Consider the following 14,306-nt stretch of genomic DNA (forward strand, 5'->3'; position numbering starts at 1 on the left):
TCACAGCCACTTTAGTTTCTCCTACACAGTAACACAGTTTCTCCTCACAGCCGGTTTTCATTCCCAGGCCGTCAAATCCAGACACCAGCAGTGTTCAGTTACTTGCAATCTGCAAATTCACCGATAGAGGCCACTAAATCCTGCACACTGCTCCTTTAAATATCCAAATTAACTAGAATTATTTTACTGTGACTTTACTACGAGCAAACAGCGAGTTTTACCTGTAGCTTCTTCAGATTCACTCAGTGCCTGCTCACATGAGCACTCACAGGTCTGATAAATACACCTGATCACATGACTAGTTAAGTGTTTTACCATTTTTACAAAAGTAATTTATCAACAGACATGACACTAATGTGACACAAAAGGACATTGTTCAAAAAAGAAGGCATTACTAATATTACAGAGCCACAAGACATTACACCACTTTACATAATTCATTAAGAAAACTACTACCCATGTCTAACGGACTGAATAGGATATGTTAAATACCTTTGATAAGATATCCCAGCGGTCCTTCCTTCGTCCCTCTACACCACTAAATGGGAAGGCCAGAGGACTTTCTGTCTAATTTCTCCCTAAGGCTCCAAATTACTTGTGGAGAGAGATATAAAAGTTAACATTTTCATGTCACAGAAAGGAGCTCAAATCCTGTCTTTCATTAAGTCAAATAAATCATTAGATAAAGTTCAATTGTCTCCAATTCATAAATCAAAAATGCCCCCAACCTTAACAAATGACCATTGTTAGTTACAGCCCTGAGGTGAAAATGTCTCAAAGATGAAATGAGACTAGATTTATCTTAACATTATAGTATTTAGTGTTATCAAGTCTTTCTTTGGTTGAACAGATCTACCATTTCAATATTATCCTAATATTAAATTAGCTTATTGCAGATATTTCAATATATAACTATAACTGCAGTGTAGCGCTCATACATATTAACGTTAAAATCAAGGCCAATATATCCCTAATCTGGATTTTTAAACATCCACATACAATCATAAAACACTACAGTAATATTAAAATCTACAGAATATCCTGTTAGCTTTTACATTTGAAGACTGAATCACCTGGTGTCTTTCCAGGGAGGAATGTTTGATTTTCTAAAAGCAACAAAGCATTAAGAGCTTAGCAGCAACAACGTTTTATAAAAAACACCACCAGAAATCGTATGGCTGCTTCATGCCTCACGCACGGTTGGACGTTGAGGAGCCGCAGACCTGTCAGTTCTCTGGCTCCTCAGTTTACTCCAATTTAATTTGATTTTACAAAGCCCGGCTTGATTGCTTTTGCCTCAGTTTGGTTTGTTGTTTAATTGCCTTGAAATACAGTTAGTATAACAGCTGCAGTGGCTCAAGTTGCCCCTGCGGGACATTTTGGTTAAAGTGCCCCCGGACCCAATCAATAAATAAAAAAGTTAAAAAAAAGTACACTCTGTATTGTTGTTGACGCTGCTGCTGCTGCTGCTGCTGCTGTTGTTGTTATTCTCATTTATGTGAAAGTCTGCCAAGCTCCTGTTTAACAAGCAATGGCATCATCATTGTCAGTGCTGACATTTATATCTTTCAATGACTGATTGAGGAGAAACTATGCATTTAGACCATCTTCACCTTTCTTACTTTGTGTGAAAATTAAAGTGTGAGAAACAAGGTAAGTTGTCTGAAACACATAAAATAATGAAGCTGTACAGTTGCATAAAAATTACTTATGAAAAACTGAGAGGACAGATAGCAAAGAGGATGAAAAAAAAACACACAATAGCAAGCAACACATACACAAATCCGGCGATCGGTTTGTGTAGTCGCCATTTAGTGGCGCCACCTTCACAGCGGTGGCCAGTTGTAGTGACTCTGACAGCTGCGTGGGCTGGTGGATTGAAGACGTTAGAAAGTGGCTCCCAGTTACTGATGAAGGCACTTTATATGGATGGTTATCTTAGCGTTATTCAAAGTTTACATGTGTTAGACAACACCCAGAAACAGTGAGGAAACGGACCACTGGACCATCTGCCACATATCGAGTGATGTACTGTGTAATAGTACTGTACCAGCTGGCTACCACAATCAATCAATAGTTGCATTTAATCATCACAGACCAGTTTTATTAGTGAATTTAATTAACAAATACGAATTCATGTTTTTTCATAGGTATTAAAGATGATTTAATTAACAGCCTGGTATACAGGGTTGTGGCAGACTGACAGTTTAGATATCTTGAGGTCAGAGGTCAAGGGATCCCATCCCCCAAGGACTGCCATCTTTGGAGCATTATTTAGTCCAAACATGCTAACAATACATGGTTTGTACCGATGTACACGTTAGGTCAGTGGTTCTCAACCTGGGGGTCTAGACCTGAACTAGGGGGCCGCCAAAGCTTCATGGGAGGGTCACAAGGCCTTCTTGATTTGATGGTGTAAGACTTAGATATAAGTTTATTTTCCAACAGAATGGTAAAGTGCCAGGGACAAGAACATTGTCAAAAAATAAGCCTATTAAGTCTGTATGATTGTTAAAAATACATAATACAGACAGAATTGTATAAAAGGTTTCCTAAACAGACAATAATCTGCTCAAAATTTACCCAAATCACTCTTTATACACAAACTTCCTGCAGTTACTGAGTTCACTATCTGGGTTCATTGTACAGTTTTGAATAGAATATGAAATATACATAAAATACGTCACTGAGTGGGTTTACTAAATGATAGAAAAGGGGTCCCTTTAGGAAAAAGGTTGGGAAACTACTGCTTTAGGTTATTTAGTTTCATCTAATACCAGTATCTTCACTCTAGCTCTAAAAAGAGTAAAGACCCCACCCCAGGCCTCGTGTATTTTATGTTCATTTACATTGAAGTTTGCCTCTACTGTTGGACTAGCTGATAACTGCACAGGTTATAAGTAATAAGTAATGTTACATAGAAAGTAAAGAGAAAAGTAGAAAGATGTACATTTCTAGGACAGATTCAAACGTGAACATGTTTTAGGGAGATCCCAGCGCAGTAATGACGACTTGTTTACTTCCGGTACTTCCCCGGATTCGTGTTTAGCAGAGCAGCACCCTGAATGCAGCACTGTGACGTGGTTGCGTTCAATATGCTCATTGATTGTGCTTTGTTAGTCACAAAAAGAGAGCCTTTCTTTCTCTCCGGTAGCCTTTGAAGAGATCTTCAGAGTACTGTTGAGTCTGTCCTTCACTTTGGGCGGCAGCACCATGTGGTATGTGAAGTATTTCTGGCTGAAACTAGGGTTATAAGACTGGTTCTCAATAGTCTGTTAATTAGTGTGAGTGGAGAGCACTGCACGAAGCTGACTTTGTATTTAGTGTCATGGTTAGTGCGTCAAAACTATCTGATATGTATTCAGGCCCATTGGAATCTTTTTATTCTTGAATGAATCAGTTGCATTATTAAATATCTTGGAGCTCATGGCTACTGCTTTTATGTGGGGTTTTTTGTTGTTATTTTTATGTATTTAGTCTTTCTTAATTTAGTCTGGACTGGTCGATGGTTGTTGGCGTGGTTTTGATTTGACTGGATCCCGTGTAAACAGTAAATGGAGTGCTTGTTGAGTTGGGATGAGTTGCCTTCTCTGCCAAGCTTCCTACACACTGGAAAGACTGCTAGCACTCTGCAATCTATCAAAGTGTATGAGGCTAAACACACACACACAGTCATGTCACGTACACTTTAAATGCTGCACACACTCACACAAATCTGGAGCTTGGCCTGTTGCCAAGTGCAACTGTGTGTTTGTGTGTGTGTGGAGGTTAAAACCCTCGACAGGGGGGGGGGGCATCTATAAGGGAACTCCTAATCGCAAACACACAAAAAATACTCCTCTCTTGGTGTGCTGCCATCACATTTCACTTTGTGTATAATGTAATCTGTTTAATATCCCGGTCAGTCCTTTCAACCCCAGGAATGCTTAGACAGACGTTTTTACCATAATTGCCTCATAGATCAGGTCGGCTGCGTGGGGCCACGGTATCCAGGTGCTGTACATCAGCTGATCACAGCTTCAGATAAGCACTAACCCTTCCTCTCAAGGTGAGTGCACGTATCAGTGAGTGGTGTGTGTGTGTGTGTGTGTGTGTGTGTGTGTGGACTGGGATTCAATAGCATCTTATCCATATAAAACAGCTGTACTGTAGCTGCTGCTGGATGTCAGGGCCTCCTTGACCGCTTGGTCTGATAAGAACCGAACTCTGTGGGTGTGTGTCTCTCAGATAATATGCTCTTTCAGTGCCAGGCTCAGCCTTGTCATGCCACTCAGGACTGGCAAGGTCAGGACCTATAACCTCTGAATGGTTCCTGAAAGATGCTGGGGTGGGAATCACTTTTCTTGTGGGAAGTTTAGGGTAGACTTTATTCTTTCTTCTATAGACTGCAATTTGTTCGATTAATCTTTTTGATAAATTCTCAGAAAATGGTAAAATATGTCAATATAATTTCCCAGAGCCCAAGATAACAATCTATAACTTAAAAATATTCTGTTTACTATTAAAAAAAAAAAAAAAAAACCTACAAAAGAACCAATATTGTTCACCTGAGAAGCTGGAACTAGAAAATATGACATTTCTTCCTGAGAAGTGACTCAAATTGATTATTAAATGCTGAATTAATGCACCAGTCTTTTCAGGTTGACATTGTAGGATATGCTCAGCAAGAGACCAACAGTAGCAATGGAAGTTGGCACTGTAGAGCTAAAAACATCAGTTCATCAGTTCAAAAATCATAAATAATATGCTAAACTTTAGAAATACTTTATTGATCCTTTGGGGGAAATTGGTATTACAGTTGCTAAACAAATACATTATTAAAAAAAATGTGTATTAAATTACAATACATAATATATATATATATATATATATATATATAAAAAAAATTGTAATTGCTTGAGTCTTTCTCTAAAAAAAAATCACTGGTTTCAGTTTATCAAATGTTGAATATACTCTAGTTTTCTCAGTCTTTAATGATGGTAAGCTGGATTTCTTTTGGGTTTCAGAAGGGAAATTTAAACATGGACGGGACACTAACAACTCTCAGTATAACAGAATAATATTCAGCTGCACCACAAAGTACAGCCTCATAAATGACTATAAAGTTGAATCAACACCTCTCTAAAGCAGAACATTATACCCTTCATAAAAGGTAGAATTTAGTGCAGAGTAAGTGCACCTAATTAAGTGTAGTTGTTGCAATGCAATGAAGAATTATAACCAACATTTTAAGTGAGGTCACTCTGGGTTGCAGCTCCAGAAAAAGTGATAAACTGGGTTTATAGGGTTTTGTTTACAAAGACTTTTTGTCCAAATGAAAAATTAATAATACAACAACCCAATTAATAATACACAACCCTGGACCCAGTGGTAGCACTTACTGAGTGAAAATCTTAACCAACACAACAAGACTGTGAACACCCTGAATTTGGCTTTAACACTGAATAGTTACAACTTGCGAATCGCTTATAACCGAGAGACCGTTGTGGGACACAGCACACAACACCTCAGCTACAAAGAGAGCTGAACTTTGCATTTACGGTCCTCTTTTACATTTTAATGTGTCTTTAAAAACCCCAGGACAGTCGCTATCCAGACTGAGCCTAAACGGAACAGGTGGGCTATTACACTCAAAACCCAATTCATTGAGGTGGTAATCCACGGGATCTTCGTTTTCACTTGCACTAAGCTCTCATTGCTCATTGTTGTGTTCTCGCACGGCAAATCCCAGATATGCTCGCCAATTGTGTGTTCAAGCACTGTGACGGCCTTTTCGTGGGTTTTCTTTTGATGAATTTTCTCCAAGTATCACTCATTTGTTTTTTCAGCACAACAACAAAATCAACACATTTAGCTGGCGCTTGTGTCCTGACATGGCATTTAAAGCACTGTGATCCCAAATTACTTAACTTGTGTGATGAAAATCATTCATTTTATTGGTTTTATATGAAATTAATATGTAATTCCTTGCAGTTAACCGCAGGCCTTTCATTGTTTGCGTTGTCAGCACATGAAAGAAACTGGGGTTGATCTGTATTTGCTATCTGAAAAAGGTGAGGTGAATTCTATTTTGTAACATTTATCACATGAAAAAAAGGAATGGAGGTCTGATAGGTGTAACAATCCAGGCATTATTACTCAGTCATCAGTCTTTTCCACAGGTCCAGATCACTGTGACATACAGTAACTGCCTTCTTCAAGCTTTTTAAACCTCAGCATTTCATTCTGCTCACAGTCTTAAATGAAATTATTTTAGTCCAGAGAGACATAACCCTGCTGGAACCGGGTTAGCTTGGGATTTCACAGGTTTGAAAACTGTATAAATCAGGCCTCAGCTGACTCACTGCCAAGTTTTAGGAACGACCTTGGGCTAAGCACGCTGTATATGGAATAAAAGGCATTTAGCTGAATTTGTGCTGCTGCAGCCGCAAATATAAAACTAAGAGGACAAATGAAGTAAGGATAATTTAAAAAATGATAAATAAAAAGCACTTCAGAAAATGTTGGAACATTCAGAGCCTTTACAACACGCTGTATGTGATTACACGGCATGAAAGGGATTTCACATAAAATGGAAGTATTGATGAGAGGAGAAGCGGCAAGGCACAATTAATAACGCGGGCATCCATTAATGATAAAGCTATTGAAAAGAAGTATAGATCGAAAGGAGAAATAATGAAGAAAAAGGAATAATGTATCTGTCTGTGAAAAGGAGAGGAAAGGAAAATAATACTTGATTAATTATATACTAATGCTGGAGCAAAATACTGAGACCAACCACTGAACTCCTGCAGGGAGAAACAGAATTACTAACAGTTACTCTCTTTTCTTTAACCTCATTCTTATTCATTTGAATTTTTTCAATCTTCTCCTTCTCATTTTCTCTTTCTATCTCAATGTTATCGCTTCCCTTCAACTCTATCTTCACTTTTCTGCCATCTCTCTCCAAGTCCTTCCCTCAAATTGCATCTCTCATTTCTTTCCTTCACTGTCTTTCCTTGTCCGTCCCCCTTTTTCTTGCTCCCATGTTCCCCTTGCCTCCGTGTCTCTCTCAATCTGATGTTGAGAAGGTTAATCTGAAGAATTCAAAATGTTCTACGCTATAAACACCCCAACTCTCCCACACATATACACAAGAAGAAGAAAAAATACATGCACACACCAGTAAGTATTAATTCCCTGAACCCACTGAGATTTCCCTTTAAAGGCTGCATCTACAAAGGCTTAGAAGAGGGATGTTCCTCCATCGCCTGCCTGTATCACAATTGCACTAACCTTGAGAAAGCTAGTTGTTCAAACATCAAGGCGTAAGAAGCAGTTGCTGCATTGTCAATGAAGCCCCAGTCTAAGTCCCTGGACACGAGAGTTGATCTGAGAGGATTCGGGGGGGGTATTAGCGAGAAGGAGAGGAACAAGATCGAGGAGCCCAATAGGTCAATCAAAGGATGACTCGGAGTTAAAGATCGGCACTGTCAAGGACTTCTAACTGTCAAATAAAATCAATCCCCGTGGGTCCAAGCATGTCAGTTGGAAGGGAATTCAAATCGACGGCTTCAATGTGGCACAAATCAGCAGAAACTTGCAGAACTGCTGGTTTTTGAGTTTCTGCTGGGAGAGCTGTGGAGGGAATCCAGCTGGGAGTGATTTCAATACCTGCAACTGAACAGCTGACTCACAGCTCACACTTGGTTTTAAACCAAATATTCTGATTCACATAGTAAAGTGCTGTTACAAGTCCCATTTATAGTAACATTTTTATAGCTTTTTCCTCATGAAAATGTTGCCATGTTGAATGCATGTTTATGTACGGTTGGGTATTGATTAGATTCTGATTCCTATCAAATCCTGGTTCAGATTCTTTCCATGTTATATAAGTAAGAAAGAAAGAAGAGTTCAACTTTTGTACAGACACGAGTGGTGTTCAGTTGGTTGAAATCTGCAACTTCCCCGCCACTACATCCTCCAAACTGGTCCTTGAACAGAGAAACAGGACTGTTTTCAAATCTGGTCAAATGAAATTTTAAAAAAGAAGGTGATGATCTCTTCCCATTGGCTTTCAGCCTTTGGGGTCCCCAGACACGCCTCATTAGCTACAGTATCATGAGCTGATTCTGGGGCATTATGACAGCGACTGGGGACATCAAACGCACCGTTTTCTTATAACATGTTGCAGAAATGCAGGTCAAATCTTATCGCTCTCTCTCTCTTTTAGGGAAAAGTAAGCAAGAATTCAATAGCATGCTTCTTAACAAATCCCAAGTTCCTTTAAAACTTGGAAGCAACTTCAGAAATTGATTCTAAATACCCAACCCTATGTGTAGCATAGCACATGGGGGAGTTTCAGTCAATGTTGTTGGTCAAAGTATGATCTTACGTGGACGTGTTGTAGCTCATTAAGATTCACAGAACGACCCCAGGCCCCACCTCACGACTGTCCACTGCCTACACAATACTTGGCCAGGCTTGTTTCTTTGACTTTGGCTAATACAATTCCAATATCTGAGGGCACTTAAAACCTGATTATGCTGCTCTGGCTTTCCACAACACAGCCTGACAGTCTGATGCTAAGTAAGTAAAGTGATTTGCTCCTGAATTAATACAGTCGTTGAATAATCTAATTAGAATGCAGTTACAATGACTGTCAGACTCTGTTAGACTTTCCTCCCTCTGCTCCCAGAGGACAGGAGGTTGTAAGCTGCCATAGGACACAGAGGGAGAGGCAGGGGTATTAATCAAACGCACACCTGCACTTCACCAGCCCATTTTTCATTCTCAGACGTATGGACGTAAATCTAAATGCACTTAATAGTTCTTATTTATAGTGAGGTGTTATTGTTACAGTGTAGCTGAAAGGGTTCATTAACCAAACCACTTCTATGATTCATCACTCTATTATGACAAATAAGTACATTTTTCATTGTTAATAATGTGTGGCTAAATTTAAAACAGGAACTGTTGTTTCTTGTGCCGTTCTGACGTATGAAGCAGACAGTAGGTCCAGCTTCTTTGCAATTTAAAACAGGCACCAATTTAGCAAGTTTTAGCTTTTAACCTGCCATAAAATTCTGAATGTTTTGATAAAGTAAAGTTAAAGGCACACTATGCAAGATTTTTACCTTAATATAACAGCTTCAAAGTCATTTCGATGGTAAACAAACTCGTAGTATAGCGAATCATCCCGATAGCAAAGCAGGAGAGGGACGCCGATGGCAGAACCAGCAATGCAAGTCTGAAAGGTGGCACCCTGCCAAATCTCGCGAGAATCACGAATTGCTTTACGGCGCGACGTCACATATCAGCGACATAAGCAGCAGCCTCAATGGAAGACACTAGCAGACATTCACTCAGACGTTACCTGGTCAGTAGACATCTTCGGAGTCTATCTTTGCCTGTTCGATGTCCGAGCTTCCATCCTGAACACGTACCGGTATACAGGGGGGAGGGGATCAGGCCGTGAGTGCAGAGACGCAGAGCCGTATATAGAGACGGCTCTGGTGAGTGGTATTTATGACAGTTAACGTTAAATGCAAGTACTTGACAAAACCGGAAAACTGCATAGTATGCCTTTAAGTCTATTTTGGCTTTTTCTACATTTTATTTCTTATATTATTTCTTTACAAATTTAAAAAAGGCAATTCTAAAAGATGTGATATGTGCACAAGGACATTGACATATATTGTAACACACCTCTACGAACATATACTACAAATATAAAACATATAAAGCTTGTTCAGGAGACATTAAATAAAATAACCGAGAGAAAAGGCTACTACAGAATTTAGAAAAAGAAAGGAGAATATACGGTAGTACACATACACACATGTATATACGCTTACATACACTCATCGGGTCCCTCCAGGAAGTTGCGATCACAACACAATCTCTGAATTCTGTTGCTTGCTCAAAGCGTTCCGGTATCTCCAACTCACTTCCTTGTTTCTAGTTGTGAAGATGCAGAACATGCTGACTTTCGTGATTGTCCCTGGAACAAAAGGCTTTTGAAATCGGGCATTTTAGACCACAACAAAAAAAAAAAGACCACAAAATGTTGGAGGGACTTAGGCACACATACAAATACTCAACCATTAACTGCAACATAAGGCAAGACAGGAATCAGCATTTTGCACCATCATTTCTTAAACCATACTAATATTAAAGCCATTTTGTTGCCCTTATCAATGAAATGCATAACTTAAAACACTGATCAGAATGGCAGCAGGCTTTCAACTGGCAGCTTTTAGTTATTTATTTGCACACAACTTTGATACACAAGGAGTTTTTCGGTTGTCCATCTCAAAAGACGACTGACAAAACAGTTTGAGATTCTTTAATAAAATGTACTTTTACTCGTCACATTTCCCATAAGCATCTGTGTTATTTACTACTAAATAAAATAGAATAAAGACGACATTTTGTAGCCAAAAACATTTAGAAAGTTGTTCCTTAAGTTGTGAAGACTTTTTAATGTGGGCTCCATTTAATAATAAAACATTTTTAATTCTGACCTCTTGCTTTTTAAGTAGCAGCATTTTCTTGCACTTTTACTTTCATTACAGTTAATATCAGAACATGACTTGATACCCAACTGCAGTTAGTATCAGCAGTCGGCCCTTTTTTTGCATTATCTTGTCGATCTAAAATAACAACTATAATAGCTACAGCATTCAGGCTTTCTGCAGGGGAAAGTTGATTGCCATGGGTGGAAAAGAGCAGGGTGGAATAGAGGAGCAGCTAAATAAATAAAAATGAGCATCTCTCAAAAACTAAAAAATACACATAGTTGAAATAACTTATAATAACTTTGTTATTTGTTATGTTTTGTTTCATGTTTATTGTTAAGTGTGTTTTGTTTCTGTTCAATAAAATTTGAAAAAACAAATGTATGACTTAATTTCAATCTTTTTGTCAGTTATCCTGGCTTATTGTTTTAGATAACCTTTTAGCCTAGGCTGTACAAGTTTTAGGGATATGAATCATTTCAAGATGCTTGTGTGAAAGATACACGATGAGCAAAAAATATCAATGTAGACACCAATGGACCATTTCTATTGCAGAGCCTGAAGACCTTTACTTAAGTAATATTCTAAGAGGTGACTTTAACTAAGATTAGTGTACTTTTACTCAAGTGTGGCTTTCAGGTACTTTGTCCACCACTGCATAACTTCTCTGAGACAGGGTTGGCTACAGCGCAGTGCTGTGCCTGAACGCATCCTGTGTAGCTGCTGACAGAGGAATAAACCCACGGCACTGTTACTGTGCCACTTTAACTTCTATGTGTTCATACGGTGTTAAACAAAAAGAAAGTGTAATTTACAAAATGTGATCCATCAAACAATGTGACACACCATGTATAAATATATTTTATATTTGAACTATGCTGGGTATTAAAATAGACAAGGTATTCCGTCTAACCTGAACTCAGTTTTCAATGTACATAATGTCAGTGGTTATCAATCTTCCTGCTTTGCTGTCGCAGACATCCGTGAGGCATTTAAGGTGAGAAGGATTTCTTTTCAGCATTCAGTCAACTCAAGAGAGCTCCTAGAGGAAGAATTATTCTCCTCACAGACGGAGGAAACTTTTGCCTCTACTTCCTTAACACATGCAAGGACAGCTCTCAAGGTGAGGGGGGTCCGCGAGAGGAATTTCATTAAACCAAAAAAGCAATTACTATGGGAGCGTAGGTAGCATCATGTTTTCACCCCCTGCTACTGAGGTCAGACATCAACATTATGACCTGTCCTATTCATTAGTGTCCATCAGGGGAGTTTGTTTAGCATGACGACAACTTCTTCGGTTATTTAAAATGCATAGATGGAAAGTAGGATGGAGTAATTGGTGGATAGTGGGCTGGGATATATGAAGGATTGTGTTGAAAGAATTTTTAAGTAGAGTATGTCAAGGTGGCTCCCATGCAAATGCAAAAGCTACTGCGGCAGAAAAGGCACATCAATTTGCCTGAAACCAGTTGAGTTTTAATGAGTTTGCTTCCCGTTGAACAAATGACATGAATGTCATTTGTTAACCTTCATCACCTCGTCTTTTAATGCCACATGAATATGACGACGCCATGTCAGAATTATGAACTACACAAGTTCATGTGAGGAAAAAAAAACGGAGACCTGTAGTAATAAACTTGAGTAGTTCAGACTTGAAAAAGCTGTATAAAAAATTGTCAAGATGACCCAGAAACACACCCTGAATGTAATCTTGCTTTCCACTCATCAGCTGGTTGTAGACAGTGCTGGCAGAGTCAGACAAACAGGCTCAGCACCGAGCGATTGGAAATGAAAAACATGAATATATTGCAACAGCTGCAGAGACCTATGTTCTGTCTCTTTTGGACAAGTTGAGATTCATTGAGCAATTTATGGCTGCAACTGTTGGCAGCGCACAACATGGCAATCCAATACAGGTCTGTTGTTATTGCCTATACGGCTTGGTGATTGTATATTTAGCAGACGTGACCATAAGCTCTCTACGGTAGTACATACACACTTAAACACACTACAGAGATGCTGAAAACAGTTGAATTGATTTGTTCAGGCAAACGGTAGCAGCAAAATAATCTTAGGATTTTATTATTTGAAAAATGTACTTCCTCTGTCTGCGCCACTGTTATAGTCAGTAGTTTCTCCTCCTTGGTTTCCCTGTGTCTCTGTGTGTGTTTGGACTCCTCCCACTCTCCTTGATTACTTGCTCACCTGTCTGACTGCTCAAACCTGCCAGCCATCAACTCATCAGCCCTGCAGTATTTAAACCCCGGTCCTCCGTCCACTCTCCGCCAGATCGTTGCATCTACAAGCCCGGTAGTAACCTTCTAGACCAAGTTGGAGTATTTAAGAGAAGTGTTTTTTGCTGCGAACTTTAACCTTGTTTTTTTCCCCATGTGTCAGGATCATACCCTTCGCTGTAGCTACCTGCCCGCTGCTTCCTGTCTGCCACGCTGCCGTAATCTTCCAGTTCCACTCTGCCTGGGGTCTAGCTGTATCGTCTCACCACTGCTAGCAGGAGCTACACCTCACCATTTCATTCCCCAGATTTTCAATGAAGTCTGTCTTTTGGAATCATACCAACCAAGTTTGTGGTCTGCTTTAGGGTTCCTCTGTTTAACATAACAGCCAGAGGATTTGTTAGACTCGCTACACCTCTCTGGCCCTAGTGGTGGTGTACACATCCACCCTCAAGGTCACCATCACATATCATTTGTGACAACTGATTAAAGAGACAATATATGCCCAGATGAAATACCACTGATCACTGCAAGGCGACATTTTAGGTTTGACTATAACACAAAAAGACTGCTCTGTTTTTACTTCACTGGGTGAATTTGCCATTGGCCGTTTTGAACTCGACCATCACACTATTGGAAAGCCTTTGATGGAAGGACGCGTGAGGCGAGATGCTGGCTCTGTCCAGGTATATTTAGCCCCAGTTTGAGCAATACTAAAAACCACTCGAGGTAGGAGACTGTTCCTACTTCCTCTGACTTATGTGAAGGGGGGGGAAAAAAAGCTCACTCACAGAGAGCTGCTCTCAAAACTTCCAACGGCATCAAGAACAGTCTCGAGAGAAAAGTGCCTTTTTATTCAGTGGTGTCCAATCCAGTGCCATTTTATTCCAACTAAACACTTCATAACAGCAGATTTAGCTGATTTTCATTCAGGTGTAAAATTATCTTCTACTGTTGGATTATGGCCCCCCACAAATCAACCCAAAGACCTTTGAACCGCAAAGGACCAAAAACAGCATGTAGGACAAAGTAAAACTGCACGTCTGAGATTCTTTTTGGGACATGTCCTTTAAAAAAAGAGCCTTCACCATCCTAATAAAAGGTCAGTTTTATCACCAACTGCGTAGGTTTGCTTTCAGACGTGGGAAGGATACAAAGAAGTCTTCAAGAGGTCTTCAAGCACAAAATGCTATCTCCTGAATTGATATGCATTTATAATCAGTCCAGTAAATAACATTAATGATGAATGTGGTTGCTGGGTTTTTAATAAATATGGTCAAATAGCAAGAAAAAAGGAAAGATGTGATTTTGTAAATTAATAATGCACTACTTGTCCCTTGACAGAGACCTACGTTGGCCCGTAAGGACAAAACACATTTAGAGGAACAACCTGCAACTCAAAATGCTTAAACTTTCACAATTTGTAGAACTGTTTGGAACTGAAGAACATTACTTTAATGTTAACCGATACTTTTATCTATATTTTTTTATATATAAACTTTTTTTTTTTTTTTGTTCTGATAGGATTGTGTTTACCCTATATGGAAAAGGTAAAGCCTACACAGGTTTTCCA

This window comes from Dicentrarchus labrax, unplaced genomic scaffold, assembly GCF_905237075.1.
Source record: "Dicentrarchus labrax unplaced genomic scaffold, dlabrax2021, whole genome shotgun sequence".
NCBI classification, from domain to species: domain Eukaryota; kingdom Metazoa; phylum Chordata; class Actinopteri; family Moronidae; genus Dicentrarchus; species Dicentrarchus labrax.